Consider the following 17,536-nt stretch of genomic DNA (forward strand, 5'->3'; position numbering starts at 1 on the left):
TGTACATGGCACTCTGAATACAGCTGTCAATGACAGAGAAAACAATCCCTGTCCTCACGGAGCTTAGATCTTAAGTAAGTCAGGCATGGTCTCTGACAACCCAGAGCTCACTGTTTTGTAGAGAAACTCTCAAAATACAGTGTGATGTCTAGTACAATTGATGTAGCACAGGACTCTATAGAAATGTAGACATCCAGCCTGGACGTGGGGGACATGATATAGACACAATATCTTTCTGGGGGTAATGACAGAGACACTAAATCTGAAGACTGAATGAGGACTATGGTCAAGAGCAGAGAAGAGTGTTTTAGGCAGAAGCAATGTGTGCAAATAGAAGAAATATCATGGCTCACACAGGGAACAGAGTGTAGCCCTCTGAGGTCAGGGCAGAGGGTTTGAGGTAGAAATTAATGGACTTTTGGCTAAAGAATAAGGAGGAGTACATCCCGCATGGCCTTTTCTGACAGCAGTGGAGAACTTGGAGCAGGTTACATGTAGAGGTAGGAGAGAAAGAAACGGGTTCTTTGTTATGATTGTTACAAAGCTTCACTAATGACACATTTGGAGAATGACCTCACCCTAATGTGGAATGGGCAAGGGGGAACCTCCTGACACCCACCTGGACCCCTGATGCCCTTGGGGATCCTCTGCCTAAATCTGAGACCCTGGAACAAAGCTGTAGCCTGCAAAGGTGGTGGCTGTGACTGAAGCTGTGGCGCGTGCATTCCTCTAATCATTAAGATGAGTTTCCGAGCTGCTGGGTAGCTAACTCTAGTTGATGTCAGGGTAATTAACCAAGCTGCCTGAACTTTATTCACAGCCTGACAAGGTACACTCCTGGGACTTGTCACTGTGGTTAGTCGGGGGGCGGGGGACTTGACATAGGCTGATTAGGGAGTGTTTTACACAGCAAGAAGCTCTCTGATCTTCAGCTGAGTGGGGCTCCCCCCTCCTACCTCATATCAGAGATGCCTGCGAGGCTAGAGCATAAAGATCATCCAGTCCAACCCTCTCGTTTTCAGATGAGAGAACAGCCATTCTGAGCATGGCTGTGGTTTTCTCAAGGCTGCACGGCGAGTTTGTCCTGGAGATGAGATTACCACCAGATCCTCATGTTTCTGCTCACAGCCTTTTCTCCGTCGTGTCCTTGCTTTATTTTTTTTTTTTTTAAGGCTATTTCTTAAATCACTGCTTCTCAAACCTAATGTACATAGGAATTGCTGGGGAACTTGTGAAAATGCAAATTCTGATTCAGGAGGTCTGGGTGTGGCTGAGGCTCTACACCTCCAACGACCCCCAGATACTGATGCTGCTGGTCCAAGGACCATATTATGAGCATCAAGCTCCCCAGAGACCCTTTCCCAGAGACCACCTGCATTTTCAGTGAAACTGGCATGAGTTACCTGTGCTGATGGCTCACTAGCTGCAATAGGCCCTGAACCCCAAGACCCCTGAAATCAGACTACCTCTGGTTAAAGGGTTCTCATAGGTCCTACAGTCCAGCTCCTGTGCACACCTGAGTCCCCTTGTTCTGGTCAGGGCTTTTCTATGTTTCAACAAATCAACTCAGTTCATTCCACTAAAGCAGGGTTTAACGGACTGCAGGGAAGCCAGGGCACGAAAGGCATCTCTGCTCACCTGCCCTACTCCCAGCTCTCTAAAGACTTACATACTCATCAGTTTATTCATCCCAACAAAAGCAAACAAACAAACAAGATCTGCCACCCAAGTTCTCAAGGCTGTGTGACCTTCAAAACCCAGTGCCCGTCATAGCTGGAAACTTTCCTCTCTACTCCTTGTTTCCTTTCTGAACGAGAGAATCTGATGGGCACAGCTCATCTGTTTGACTCTCTTTTCTTCTCTGGGCCTCAGAAACACCTGCAACAAAGTGACAGGACTTGACTAGGTGGTCTTCCAGGTACTCCCAGGTGTTGATTCTCTGTGACTCTAAGGTTTTTTGCAACCAGGTACTTTAGGAAAACACCTTTATCCTGCTCGCTGGGGAGGACATTCACTCAAAGGAACTGCATTGGGTACTGTTCTCTCCAACTGGTGAAGTAATGACAACAGGTACCCAAGAAAATGGGAAGTTTTCCTATTTCATTTACATGACTGATGCCAGGATACCATTCCCAAGTGGTGACCATCCCAGCAAGAATATGAGGAGATACAATTCTCAAGGCTCAATTCTCAGACAGGGGGTCAAAGGGCTTGGGCACTACCTCTGTGGGTAAGTCCTGTCCTTTCTAGGCCACTGAGACCATTCTCATCCAAGTTGCATTTTCACAGCTGAGAAGACTAAAGTTCTTCTTAGAGCTGGTCTTCAATGGCTCCATCATAATTCTTATTTTACTTTTAAATTCTAAGTCCTTTCTTAATTGAAAGAAGTTTGAAGAGAAGGCAGATATTGCTACTCTCACCACCTCTATGCCCATCTTTGGCTCAGGCCCTATTGGGTTCCCACAGGCCACAGTTGCCGGGGGATGTTTGAATATGTTACACAGGAAGTGTCATGGCACTCCCCAATGGGGGATTATTTTTCAGGTTGCACTTAAGAAGAAAGGCTTCTTTGTGTCAATACCACAGAGGGTTTAAACCTCCTTTCTTCAGCCCTCTGCCTTCATATTTCCACTGCAGCCCCTCATCCCCAGCACAAAGGAGAGTGACTGTCCTACAGAAAGAACACAGTTACTAGAAAAAAATGACAAAGAACTTTCAGAAAGCAGCCAAGGTCACCCAGCCATGACCAAGGCTTTCAACACTTCAGTTTTTGAAGTCAGAAGAGACACTCCAGCTCAGACTGTGTTATACGGAACCAGGACACTGTGAGACACCTGAGGAGGATAAAGACAGAGCTAGGATGATGCCTTTAGATAGCTACATTATGGCTTCTTAAACTTCCGATTATTCAGAGTTGAAAATTTGATGAAAGATAGGGACTTGTTCCTAGATAAAAGCCCATGCATAAACATGGGTAAGGTGTTCCCTGCAATTTCAGAAGTTTTATACCCACCCTAAGCCAACTCGAGAATCTACCCATGGACCACCATACTTCAGGATGGCCACTTTTTTATCTATAGCCAGCCGTGTTGGACTTGACTTTTAGATGCAGATGCTAGAGCCCAGTCAGCAGCTGTCCCCCAGGATTATCTCGGGCTGAGCACATGTGACACTCCATTTGGATATCCTTGGTCTTCGCCATTCAACCAAGCATTGACTAACAGGAGAATGTATGACTGACTGGTGTTAAGAGAGCCAGGCCAAGCAGGGGCTGCTTCACACAAACTGACTTCGCTTTTCAACAAATATCGCCCAGTGGCTGAAACCTGCTTCGGCCAGACATGTGTGTGAGCATCAGCTTACAGGAAGGAACGGCACTCAGCAGGATCACGAGGAGTGTGAAGGAGGCCAGAGGTAGGTGGGCTGTGGCTTGGCCTGCGACATGGTGACAAAGAGCCTGGAACTTTGATTTGTGTCTCTTTTCTCAGTCCGCATGAGCAGTGGACTGAGAATCTGGAGACTGGTTGCAAGCCTCATGTGTGACACTCTCTGATGCCCAGAGGTAAGTCTCCTGATGCTGCAGTGTCTCGATTTTCCTGTCCATGAAACAGGGAGCAACTGGGTTACCCAGTCTCCACCCCTAGCCTGAGCATGTCCTAATTCTATGTGGAGAAGGACAGTACGAGACAAGATAAGAGGTCCCACTCCAGCAGTTTCCTCCTCCGGAGTCTGGTCTGGGACCCCTGATACCCAATACCAATGGTCCCTCTCACCCCCTCCCCTAGGCATGAAAGTTGAAGCTTTGTGGCAGGTAACACAACTTGCCTTGTGTTCTGCACTTGAGTGCTCTTGAGTTTCTGCTCCCCAGAAAGATCAGTTTCTTGCCAATGTCATCACTTTTAGCCAGCAGGGACCTATCAGTGGCTCCATCAGGAGCTGGAGGCCCCAACCCCCCTTGGCTTTAAGTCTGAGCCCTGGGAACACTGGGGAAACTTAATTCTCGAACACCTTCCACTCAAAGAGCCACTGTTCTGCAAAACCAGTGCTGGCCCCTGCATTTCAACAGCTTTCGGGTGGGTTTCCCACCCCAGACGTCGATAGGGCCCAAAACGCCTGTGAATGTGTTGACCTGACTTCAACCGCAGGCTCGGTTTCAAAGCGTTGGCTGAAATCTTAGCCCGCCCTCATTCCGTGTGAGGCTTGCTCCTGGAAGCCTCAGGCTGGATCTCAGTTACTGGGAAGGCTTTCCCTGAATGTGGGTTTTCACCCAGTGGCTCCTGATGAGCCATTTCTCGTGGCAGGATGCCCACCTTGTAGGGGAAGCAGCCTTGGTTCTGGGAATTTCTTGCCTCATCCCTCCTTCTTTCTGTGCCCCAGGTTGATAGGAAAGGGCACCAGACGTGCCATCAGAGGAACTGGGGTGCAGCCCTGCCTACCCTTCCTACCTGCCATGCAACCTTGGACAAGTCATTTCTCCTCTGTGGGTCTCAGTTTCCCCTCTGGCCTAAGAGTATCTGGTCTGCCTTCCTCATGGGGAGGAATAAAAGTGCTTTGTAAACAGGAAGCACTACAGAGTGCTATCAGGGAACCCACTCGACTATTTTGGACTTTCTGCTATTTCCCTTCCTGCGCTTGAGAAATTAGCAGGCAGATTGTGAAAAACCAGCCCTGACTTTGTAATTACAAATGTGCACACGTCCCACTGAGCATCATTTTCAAAAGGCATATTAAGCAGCACAGACCGCAGGGGGGACCCATGTAAACAGGCCTCCTCAGATCCTGGCAGAAAGGGCCCGGAGAACGCGGTGGTCCCCAGGAGCGGCTGGCTGTTCCTGCAACCCCAGCCCCGCCTTGCAGCCCTAGCAGCTGTATGTTTATCTCCCGCGAGCAGGGTTCTGGTCCATGGAGAGGGGGTGGGACCCTGGTACTCTGCAGGATTCATGCTACTCCAAGTCCACACCATGCCTTCCAGATTCAAATCCCCCAGACTAGAAGCTTTCCAGGAGCTCGCCCTCAGAAAACTCTCCCAAAGCCCCAGTGGCGCCCCTCTGCAGGACTGGTCATTTACCACTTTGTATCGTAAGTTTGCATGTCCAAGTGTCACTTCTCATACTAGACTGGGAGCTTTCGAGAGCAGAATGTGTTTTCTTCCTGTTTTCTCCCTCATGGAGCCCAGCATACAGTTGGCATTTGGTACATTTTGAATCGAGGAAGAAAGAGAGGCGGGGCAGAATTAAGGCTGCATTAAGTCTCTCATTTATGTTATCTCATGTGACTGTCATGCCAGCCCATGGGGAATGTTGCCTCTGCTTGGCCAGTTAGGACACTGATGCCCTGTGAGTTTATGTCACTGGCTGAAGACCACAGGGCTTGTTGTGATGTTGGGATTTGATGCCACATCTACTCAAAGGCCTTGCTGTTCCTTGCACTCTCTCGTCAAGCTGTCCAGAGGCACGAACGTAGGCTGTGAAGTGTGGGCAGCAAAGAGCCTTAACGAATGAAGCCAAGTGTCAGCTAAACCCAGGAGTCCTGCCCTGACACAAGGGCAGGGTCTTCTCAGATATCAAGGCACCATGGCTATGCTGGCTGGACCACCTCTGCTTTTTAGCAAGGATTTCGGGAGCTATCGCCATGTGCTCCCAGAGCCCGAGGGACCACAGGGATGCAGGACGTGAGGGCACTCTGCGCTTGCCTGAGCTGCCGAGGGCCATGCTGGGCAGGCCTCTCCTCCCTCCCATGGTGACCTTCCACATGACTTGTTTCACAAGCCAGCTCTCCTGAATGGCTGAGGGGGTGAGAGGGTCTCATCAAAGGTGGGGACACTGCCTAGAATATCCAGGAAGCCGCCGAGAGTCAAGACACAGCACCACCACCTTGCTCCCACGGGAGGACGGAAAGGAGAATGTAATTCAACTTGGGGGTGGTTAATGGAAGGCTTCCCAGATGATGGGAGGGTGAAGATTAATTCTGAAGCGGGCATGGATGTTATTCAGGACGGGAAGGGCATTCAAGGCAGAGATGAGGTGAAAGACGGCATCGATCATTCACCCGACGGCAAACAGTTGGATCTGACTGCGGTAGAAATTGAAGGGAGCAGGGCTGGAGGAGAGGGGAGGGGCAGCGGGTAGCGGAGGCAGGGGAGCAGGCAGAGGCTGACTGTGACGGTCCTTGTGAGCCACGCTGAGGAGCTGGATCCCCCAGGCCGGGAGGTGTAAGGAGAGTTTTGAACAAGGAGTGGTGTGCTCAGAGGCAGGTTCTAGAAAGACCACTCTGGGAGTTGATGGGAGATGCTGGTCCCTGGGAGCCAGTCTTGGTTCTGTGGACAAAGGGTGTCCCTCTAATGAAGTGCTAATTGCAAACTGGTCAGTCACACTTTGGAATGCTCTGGGTCCCAAGACCCCAGGTCCAGCTATGCTCATATGAGTGTGGATGTTGACCAGGAAATGGGGCCAGCTCGTTTTCTCGGAAGGAAGCAGTCATTAAAATGCAATCCTAAGACATCAAGGACCCCTCGAGCTCTGTTTATTTTCGCGTGCTGATAAAATCCTCAGAAAGAGAAGCCAAGCCTTTCAGAGCCTGCCTGGATTGCCGCAGGTCTGCGAGAAGTCCGATTGGGAAGTGTGGGTGACGATTTCAGAGGGGATGGAATATGAGCCGGCCTGAGGAAGTGGGCACATGGGGGCGAAGGAGTTCTGAACACAACTGCACAGCTCAGGGTCCCCAGAGCTGCAGCTGCAGCCAGTGCAACTCCACCAGCATGGCAGAGAGTACCTACTGTGTACAGAGACCTTTCAACATACAGGTGCGGAGCCAGGGAGCACTGGGAGAGAGGAAAGGGCCATTCTGCAGTGCGTGCCTTTTGGAAGGGATGACCAGCTCATCCTCTTAGTGGGGGTCAAACTGGGCTTCTCTACGTGCATTTATAATAAATTCTGCCCTGAAGTTCCCACTAAAGGAACCTACACATCAGATTCCCATCCCCCTTACCCATTTCTTGCTGGAACAAAAATTCCCAATAATTTAGGAGGTCATGCGGGGTAGGCAGCCTCTGAGATAGCCTCTCTGATCCCCGTTTCATGTATTCACACCTGTGTGCCGTCCCCTCCACACTGTACCAGAGTTGGTCTATGTGACCAGTTGCATCCAATGGAAGTGAAGGCATGTCACTTCCAAAGTAGGCTATAAAAGACACTTGGCGTCTCTCTCTGTCTTGGATCACTTGTTCTGGGGGAAGCAGCCACATCACAAGCAGTCCTGTAGAGAGCCGACATCAGGAGGAACAGAGCCTGCCAACAAAAGCCACCTGAGTGAGCCCAATCCAGCTTTTAAATGACTGCAGCCTCGGCTGACACTGTGACTGCAATTTCAAGAGAGAGCCTAACGTTCTCTCTCCAGAGAGCGAAGACACCTGGGTCTGAGTCTACACCAACCTTATGATCTCGGTCAAGTTACATAACCTCAGTGATAGTATTTCCACCCCTAACGTGGAGGTAATAATGGTACCTACCTCAAAATGCTGTGATGAACAGATCAGTTAACAGGGGTAGTGCAATTAGCCCAGGGCCTAGTATTTACTAAGCGTTCAATAACCAGGACTAAACACCCTCACCGCGTTTCCAGCCCCTCCTCCCAGACTTTCTGTGGCTGCTTCTGCTGGAGACTCCTCCGTCTCTCCACCTGTCACCCTCACCCATCAGGCTTACTCAGGTGTCTCTTTTGCTCCACCCCCAGTTCCTCTAGGTAGATAACCACTCCCTCTTCGGGGCTCCTACCACGCATTGAAGATTGTCCTGTTTTTTTTTTTTTTAATCATATGTTATTGTCATTTTTCTGGGTCTGCAAGAGCATTTATATCCTCAGGGACACGCACATAGTAGGCATTCGGGAGAAACGCATTAACTGAACGGCCTTAGGTAAAAACGCCCAGGAGGGAAGGAAGGTTGCTCGTCTGCTGACTTGAATATTCGCTTGCAGCCTACGGCAGCTATAATTAGGGGGATGTCTTTCACTCTCATGTGTTCCTTTTACCACCACAGACAGCTCTTGCTATTTCATCCAGTTCCTTTTTGAATAATATCTTCGATTTGCTTTTATTTTATCTCTTCTCATAATTTCGTCTCCCCTTTCAACCTTATCTTTTAAATGGAGACAGCAAGTGCCCGTATAATTGAGACCGTAAATGCACACATAAATTAAAGCAGCTGACACAACTTCACTCCTTCAATTTGGGGTCTCAACCTGGCCCGGGTTAATCCGTTCGTGTGACGTCGATCAGAGGTGGATCCTTGTGCCGCCTCCCCCATACTTGCCCTAGATGCAGAGAACACGCCGTGGAGCCGCCACGCCACGTGGCTTCTTCACCGCAAGACAACCCTGCTTCTCAGAGAGGAAGTCGGAGCTGCAAGAGCTGTGGCCTCAAACGCAGGACCACAGCAAGTGGAATGCCAGGAGTCGCCCACCTTGGGCTTTGGCCCAGGCACCATCTCTAACTCACTGGGGACACAGGACACCTCGCCTGGCCTCCGTCACCCTCCATTTCTTTGTGTGCTTAGGGACAATGACACCACCCTCTTGGGATCCGTTCACCCAGTATTTCTTGGGTGCAGACTCTGCACCCTGCTCTGTGCGAGGTCCGGCATCTGCCTGGGCCAGGGGGACACTTCCCTGTGCTCCAAGGGCCTCTCAGCCTTGACAGGAGAAGGTCTGTCACCAGACCTTCTGCAAGGAGACAGTGGGGGCATTGACTAGAGGTCCAGAGGACACCAGAGAACAGGGAAGACGGACAGCCAGCCAAGGCAGGAGCCCTCAGGGAGTGTGTCAGGAGGTGGCGGTACCAGAGCTGAAGGCAGCCTGAAAGGAGAAGGAGGAGGAACAGGAAGGTGGATTCGCACGTATGCATCTGGCTGCGTGCGTGCAGGGCAGAGCTAGGGTACAAGACAACCGCGGTGTGGTGTCCCAAGTACATGAAGCAGGAGTGGGGAGGGAGAGAGGGAGCCCGAGAGCCTGGCACCAGCCAGAACACATGACAAAGGTAACACAGATGAAAGTGCTTGGGGAACTCTGATGTGTGGGCCATCGTCTGTTCCAGAACACTTTCCTTTCCAGCTGCCCATTCTCACAAAAACATGCTGAAGCCAGCAATTTTTTTTTAAAAAAAGCAGTCATCCTTCCTACAGATTTGCAGAGGACAATAAATTACGTGAACATTCACGAGTTGTCATATAATCAAATGATTGGTGATTTTCTTTCTAATTTCCCTTTCTTCCCCCAGTTGTGTTTCTACTGATTTCATGTTTCAGGAACATAAACGCCACTTCTCTGTGTTTTTAGGAATAAATCGAGAGGCACCCATTTAATTCCATTATCCGAGAAACAAAATCACTCTCCCTCCATCTAGCCCTGCAATCCAATCACCTGCACAGGAGATGAGAAAGGAAATCGTTCTGTCTTTCTTTTGCTTTTTCCCTAACTAGTGGTATTTGAGAAAACTGAGTACGTTGTGCTTGGTATTCGGAGCCCAGGTCCTCAGACAGAGCTGGGGACTGAAATGGGAGAATGTTGGTTGGTTATAGAGGCAAGTATTTCACAGCACCCTTCAACCCCTATGAATGTCTTTGTAGATGAAATAATCCATTTTGTTGTGACACTACCTTAAATATTTCCATTCAGGTAAGACTCAGAGCATTGTGAATAGTCCCTTTTTATCACACATGTGAAAATTTCACTTTTCTTGTTGGGATTGTGAAAGCAGGATGCCTCACCCCAGTAACCCAGTACTGTTGGCTTGAGTCCTGGCTCTGTTCGTGGTATGACCTCCATCATAGACTCCTGGGTCAAGTGGGGACAGCTGGAGGCAGTAGAAAGAGCACTGGACTTGGAAGTGGACAGACTGGATTTGGACCACAACTCTGCTGTTTACTAGCTTTGACTTTAAGGCGATTTACTGAAATTTTCTGAGCCTTGGTTTCCTCATTTTGTCAAGTAGGGATAATAACCAGCCCACTGGATTACTGCAGTAAGTAAGAGATGGCACGTGGAAAGGTCTGAGAGAGCGCTCAGCACATGGGGATGCTACACACAGCCGCGTGGTTTCTACCCTGCCCAAAGATGCCCAGCCGGGGGGCACGTGGAGCTGACAGCCTGCCTCGCTTTTAAACCTGCTGGTCATTCATACAGGGTTCTTTTAAAAAAATTTCATCCACCCAGAGAACTTGTGGATGGTTCACCCCCAGAGAGAGCTTCTTTGTAATTTACACGAAAGTGCAATGTGGAGAGAGGGGTCCCTGAATACAGGAGGTGAATCTCCACTCCACTCCATTGGTTTCTGCTCCACCATCCTCCTGCCAAAAACCATCCAGCCTCAGCTACAAATCTGTGCAAAAGCAGACTTCACACCACGTCCTGAAACAGCCCAGCTCATCTTCAGATGTCTCCGTTAAAAAGTATTATCTTAGAGTTTCAGTTTTGCAAGATAAAAAGAGCTCTGGAGGTGGATGGTGGTAACGGTTACGCAACATTTAAAAGTGCTTAAGTTGGTAAATTTTAAATTATGTGTATTTTATCACAATTTAAAGTAATAATTTTCAAAATATTCAACTATTTAAAAAAAGAGTCTAGCTCCCTTTGGTGCTGAGAGGAAATAAACTGATACTTGGCATAGCAGGGGAGTGGGGACTTGCCCTCTGATAGTCAGAACTGAGTACCTATGTGGGGAAAAAGTATTTTCTTATGTTTGAGCTGAAATCTGTTTTCATGTAACTTTTCTCCATGGTGGTCTTTGGGGCGCTAAAGAATAAATGAATCAGTAAATATCGTGGGCTCACTGGGCTAATTTAGTGTACTGTTTAGGTTAGGTTAGGCTGTATTATGCTGCAGAAAAAAAACCTTTGGGGCTTAACACAGCAAAAATATACTTCTATCCCGCACTGTGAGTCTATGATGTGTGTGTGTGGTGCAGAGGTGGGGGGACCTATGCAAGACCCACACGCAGGGAGTTTTCACTCTGTGGGCCACTGTTCCCAGTCGTGGCCATGGGGGAGAGCCTGGGGAGTCCTGCACGGGCCTTTCCCTGCTGCAGCCAGCAAGGGGCACCTTTCCCTCCAGTGGACTTTTCCTTGGCAAGTCACGTGACCTTGCCACTTACAAGGGGTCCAGGAAATGTCGGGGACCAGATGGCTGCTCCAGGGAGCACTGCCGTCTCTGTGACTGATAACTGTGGGCTGATCTGGCTGGGATCTTAGACAAGGTGCTGTCCTCAGGCTCTGGTGCCGGCCTGGGTCCTGCAGGCAACCCCCATTCCCATTGCCAGGACTCAGTTTTCCCATCAGAGAACAAAGCTATTAACTACCACCTTGGCTATAGATGGGGGATAGAGCTACACCCCATGGTTCTCTAACATGTGCCCCCGTGGGCTTGAGGCATTTGAAAGCACAGCTGGGAAAGACCCCAAAGAATATGGGAATGTGTGAAAAACAGAAATCTGTCCAAGAAACCAGGGCCCTTTTTCAAATGTTTGGCCCTAGATCCCTCCGAAGCAAATTATGAGTATGAAGAGAGGCCGCATTTCCGTTCCTATTTTACCCCAGCCTGTGACGCCTACGGCCTACAGAATCGCCCCACTTTTAATGGTGCCTGGGGTGGAAGGAAAGGCCTGGTCTGTGGCCACAGAGAGAACTTTTGTCTCCAGGGGTGTCTGACCTGCCTCCATCTTGAGGGTTACTATAACTTTTTTAATTAAGGCAAAGTGTGTAGGGAGTTTGCTCTTTTGATGTGGCAGCTGTAGCCGGAAAACAGGCCTATGTATAAGACTTTACTGCCTGCCGGTGGCCCAGCAGCCTGCCACCCACATATCAGAGCCCACACCCCATAAACAGCCCAGATCATGTTTCTTTAGAACAGGCCGTGTGAGATGGGCCTGGGACCACCATGACATGGAAGGACCACCTGTGCTGACAGTCTCATGGGGCCTGGACCACCCAAGGGTCCCCCCCAAAATGGGGGTAGTGTTTTGAGGTGGCAGAGGAGTGCATAAGGTGACCTCTAGAGACCCGTGACTAAGTGTTTATTCTTGACCTTGATGTTCTACAAGACCCAGGCAAGAACCACGTGAGGAGGGGCGCGGAGCCAGAACGATCCTTCAGGATCATCCCATCAGAGCACACGTTTCTGGCCCTGCTCAACGGGGGGAGGGGAGGGGGGCTCCTTCGGGCATCTTTACATCCCAGAATCGCACACGCAGTAGGCCGGTAACTTAGACGTGAACAGAACTGACAGCTGTATCTTTGGGGAGAGTGATGAATAGAGTGAATTTTGAGCATGTTGTTCTATTATATTCAATACCCGTTTAGGAGCCCCTACTACGTCCCAGGTATTTGTCCTAGGCACTGACAATTCCTCAGTAAATAGTGACCCTGCCCAACGAGAGCTCATATTCTGGCGGATCTGAAGTTTATGGCAGCCAGTGGAATGCAGCCAGGTCACACAGTTAACCAGTGGCAGACCTGAGACAAGAACGGGTTTGCCAGCTCCCATGAGAGCAGTGCTTCTCAAGCCTTCCCATTAAAGAGACCCCCATGGGGTATCTGGAGGCAGACCCCAAAGCAGCCAAATGCATTTCTTTGACTTTCCAATGCTTTACTTTAAAAATTCATACAAATGGTGATGTCTATGCCGTTTCATATCCACATTTGTTTTACTATAAAGTAATGGTGTAGGTTATTTAGTATACACATGTGTATATATAGATAGATAGATAGATAGATAGATAGATGGATAGATTTTTTTTTTTTTTTTTTTTTAAGTTTCCACCTTGTTGATCCTGCATCTCTGTATTTCCCTTGGCACACAAACGTACACTCCTGGGGATCCACAGGGAGAGAAGTACATTTCCAGCTCACGTGGACTCTTCTAAATGTCTACAGGCCTTATGACCTGGCTCCTCTTTGCTTTTGTTTTTAAAATGAATTGCATCATAAGCAAAGTTTAAAACACATGACACACTGGGGAAAAAAGTTTTGCAAATTATATTGCCTTGATCTCCCAAATATATACCCTACATATCAATGAAGAAAAAAGACCACCACCTCAATACCATCTATAACCATTTACATAGAAAGATATACAAATGGCTGTTAAACATAGAAGACTATGCTTAGCCTAATTCATAAGTGAAAGTTGCAGAAATGGTTGTGTTTACCCACTCCCGCTGTTGGGATGCAGAATGGCTCAGGCCCTGTGGAGGGCAATTTGGAAATATTATAGAGCAAGCACATTCATGAACAAGATTTTTGTATTAGGTCAACCACTTCCTTCTGAGTGCCAGTTATATTTTTAGCACTGGCTAGAGACTTTATGAGAATAATGAGGTGTACACACAGAGCCTGACCCCGAGGAGCTTGTGACCCTGCTTAGAGGCACTGGAGATAGGACATAGTAAAAATAACAATATTTTAACTCTTGTTTATCAAGAACTTCCACATGTAATAGGTCATCGAGCATCACAGAAATCCTGCAAGGTAAGTATTTTTCTATTTTTCAGTACAGAAAACTGAAGTAGAGCATAATTTTCCCAAGGCCACAATAAGGTAATCCCGGAGCTAAACAATCCCAGAGCTAAAGTAACCCCCGAGCTAGAGGAAGATTCTGAGATCCCCATGTTCTTTCCACTGGGCCAAGTAGCCGGCCCAAAGGACGACATGGCCACCAGCAGTACCCAGTGTGCGGAGTGTCCTGAGAAATGGTAGCGAAGGTGAACCCGCGTAGGGGCATGTTAAGAGATGGCATTTGCGTTGCTCTAACCTGAATCTGAGGTTTCTCTCTATTACTTGCTTATTACGGGTATGACCCTAGATGAGTTGCAAAACCTCTCTGAGGCCTAGAACTTTCCTCCATAACGTGCAGGTGATAATAAGATTTTTGTGGGGATTAACTGAGAACATGTCTTTAAGGTACTTCACCTATTGCCTGCCACGCCGTTTGCAGTCAATAAATAGGGTAATGGAGGAGGAGCTAGTGGTGGTGATTAGAGGCTTCATGACCGGGGCAGACCTGGATGGAATTCAAGTTTGTGGCACACACGTGAGCTTGTGCATCGGGAACGAGAGGCTCTTCTCTGAGTTCAGTCCCTGATGTTACTTAAACACAACCCAAGAATGAACCATTCTGTCACCCTCAGCAATGTTTTAGGAAGGTCATGGCAGTTGGTCCATGAGATCAAGGAATCACAGTGTTTCCAAGCTGGGAGGACCAAGGTTCTCAGTGCTAGTCTGGTCAGACCCCTGCTTGTCACAGATGGAGAACGTGAGACTTCGCCCCGAGCAGCATCGTCTCCCCCAGCCAGCCCTTGGCCCCCTTCCTCCAGCTCATCCCAGGACCCACGGGCTGCAGACGGCCTTGGCCTTGATGCTGGAGGAACAGCTCCGCATTTGGGAAGCTGATTCTCCTTTACCCTCAGGTACCCCAGAGCCCAGCAATTGAGCTACTTAGAGGGGAAGTCACATTATTGTTAGGAGAAAGGGGGAAATATCTTTCTTTATGACTTCCCACGGAGGGTTAAGCGCTAACGCGGATTCGAGAGGTTTCTGGTGGAGTCCCCAGAATTGCACTATATCCCTGAACCTCTGCCTCGAAGTGACCTTTTAACATCCAGAATGATCCCTGAAAGCTCTTTTCTCCTCCCTGTCTCGGCTGCCAAATTGACTCCCCAAGTCTGCCCTCCGCGTAAAAACACAATGAAACCTTATACAATCAGGAATGTGTTCAAGGCTCGTAATAAGTAATTGCCCTATGACCAGCGCTTTGGATCCCCCGGCACACCCTCAGTGGGCCTTTCTCTTTAACAGAACAAGTAAAAGGAACAGATGCAGGGCCTTCCGTGCCAACACTGCAGCGGCCTCGTGCGGGCCTGACAAGGGTCCCTGGGGAAGCATCATTCCCGCGCTAACAAACACACATGGTGAACAGCGGCACAGCATCCGCCCCAGAACGCTGCTCTGGGGACACCAACGCACCTTTGGCAAGTGGCAACACTTCCTTCCTGTGTGTTCCTGACCTGTCCTCCTCCTTTGCTGATGGGGGAGCAGGTCCACAGAAAAAGCAACACGGTCCGAGTGGAATTCCGATATTCCATGACCAACTTCTCTTTCCACTTACACCCCCTTTGATATCTTTTATCTCTGTCCCATTTCTGTCCCCCCACCCCGTCTGCCTGCTTCTTCCTCTCTCTCACCATCGTTAGACTGTAAGCTCTTCCCAGGTGAGGTCCACACCTGATTATACTCGGGACCCTGGCATAACACCTGGACACACTAGGAACCCAGTAAACGTCGGTCAGATCAATACATGAAACGAAAAGCACGGTGTTGTTGAAAAATAGGAAACGGAAGTCCACCTTACCAGATGCTGGGATATTCTTTTCGCGATCAATTTCGCTGCGTTTTGCAGATTTCAAGGTCTTTGCTTCTATTCCTCAAGTGGTCGGTGACAATGTCCGCCAGCCTGGCTCTTCCACATGGAGTCCTGTGAGACAGAGTGCAAGGCATTTCTGAATCTGCCGTTAACAGCACGTAATGATTGTGGGAGGACACATGTTGGCTCTGCCCACCCAGTGCACAGCCCCCTTCTGCTCAGAGCGCCTCTGTTTTCCTCTCTGAGGCTGGCCCCCTGCCCCTCACATGCAGGTCTGGAAGCACCTGACCTCTGGCCAGCGTGGGCCCAGCCCCAGGGCAGCCAATCAGACTCTCTCTCCCAGGCATCTACATCCCCTTGCTAGTGATGAAAGGGCAGGAACTGGTGAGCCTTCAGTGGCACTTGGAGGAGACTGGCCTAAAGTCCCTTCTGGCTCCACACTGGAGCGGCCTCATCCCTACTCTTTGCAAGATCTGGTACATCACCATTTCCCTCTATTCTGTCTACTAACCCCTCCCCTTCCAGTAAGTCCCCTTTTATATTTAGGTTGGCTGGGGCGGTTTCTGTTGCTTGGAACCCCAGCACTCTAATCGGGTTTTCTCAACCTCGACACGATGGACATTTGGGACTGGGTACTTCTTTGCTGTAGGCATCTTGTTGGGAGCCAATGTGGCAGAGATCCAGTGAATGGTGGGTCACCTCGGTCTCCTAACGCAGCCTACTCTACCCTGGGTTTCTCAGCCTCAGCACTACTGATATTTCAGGCTGGATCGCTCTCTGTTATGGGCACTGTCCTGGGCACTGTAGGGTGTTTATCAGTATCCCTGGCCTCTAGCCACCAGATGCCAATTGCAGCCCCCTGGTTGTGACACATGTCTCCAAATACAGCAATATTGTCCCTGGGAGGTAAAACCACTGCTGTAAACTGATTTAGTGGTTGAGAACCAGTTTGATGAGGCATTGAATCAGAACTCAGAGGGTCTGGGATTTATCTGGCCCTGAGCCCCTTGCGCTGTCCTCCTCCCAGGTCCACAGCCCAGCACCAGCACAAGCTTGAAGAAATCCAAAGAGCTGCACAAAAGATGACGTTGGAAGATACGTTACCACCTCACAGTGGGTCTTTACTTGTCAAAGAAGTTAAAACCTGCTCCTTGGCCAGCTGGCTGAATTTGATGATAACTAAAGAAAGTGAACAAATATCCTGACCAGTGGAGTCTGAAGTATCGACATTTCACTTATCATATTGGGTGGCATTCTACAGACAACAGAGAAATTGTTCTTGCAGGGACAGACCTGTCTTTCTTCCATCAAGTGCTCTTTTTGCTATAATGACTAGCATGGCCGGGGTGGGAGGCAAAACAAGGTGAAATTATAAACCTTGGAGATATGGAGGCTCAGAAGCTGCCCTTTCAAACAAAACCAAGCTCCGACCCTTTCTCACACTTCAAATTGAAACCTCTTTGAGCTTTGATAAAACGTCAACTGACATTTTGTTCCTCCCTTCTCAGGCAAGGTCTGCTCACCTCCATGCTTTCTGAGACCACTAGAGCACAGGTCTGCCAAGGACAGCCTGGCCGGTCCAGATCCAAACAGGTAACACTTAATATGCCGATCGTTGAGCTCCGTGCTTTACCAGCACTGGACGGACAGCTCAGGCTAATGTGGGGGACAAGATTTAGGGTAAACTGGGAGTCCGGAGACTGGAGAAGGCTTCCAGCTCCACCACCCACATGAAGCTTGGGAACCCTTTTTTCCTGCCTTGGTATCCATTTCCCCACTTACGAACTGGAGCTGGAATAGATCGGTGAGTCACAAGCTTATTGCGGTTTCTCTTTGTTAATCTGAACCCACCCCCAAGAACAGACCCTTGGCCACACTCCCATAGACACATCATTTCATAAAATGTATGAAGGTTCCCGGAGTCCTCCACAGCCATGAAGTCCAGGCTGAGGCCATCAGACCAGATGGTCCTTAAGGAGCCAGCCCTTTCCTGACCCTGCTTTGCAGTAGCCCAAGCCCATGGTTAGTTTCATGCTAAGACAGACATGAATTCTAAACACATCTGGCTTGGAATCCCAGCTCCTTCTCTCATCAGCTGTGAGATACTGAGCAAGTTTTCTAAACTTTCTGA

At 49.2% G+C, this 17,536-nt stretch overlaps 1 long non-coding RNA gene across 1 annotated transcript in view; it reads right to left on the reverse strand.

The window, feature by feature from the left end:
* Positions 1-7,073: 7,073 nt before the first annotated feature.
* The window catches only part of LOC132439427 (uncharacterized), a 361,344-nt gene continuing 350,881 nt past the window's right edge, over positions 7,074-17,536 (reverse strand). Inside the window, exons 4-5 of the long non-coding RNA XR_009522352.1 lie at positions 15,394-15,516; positions 7,074-7,286 (exon numbers count right to left, since the gene is read on the reverse strand). This is a non-coding gene — a long non-coding RNA (uncharacterized lncRNA). The remainder of the gene's footprint in view (positions 7,287-15,393; positions 15,517-17,536) is intronic.

The sequence above is a fragment of the Delphinus delphis genome, chromosome 16 (genome assembly GCF_949987515.2).
Source record: "Delphinus delphis chromosome 16, mDelDel1.2, whole genome shotgun sequence".
NCBI lineage: Eukaryota > Metazoa > Chordata > Mammalia > Artiodactyla > Delphinidae > Delphinus > Delphinus delphis.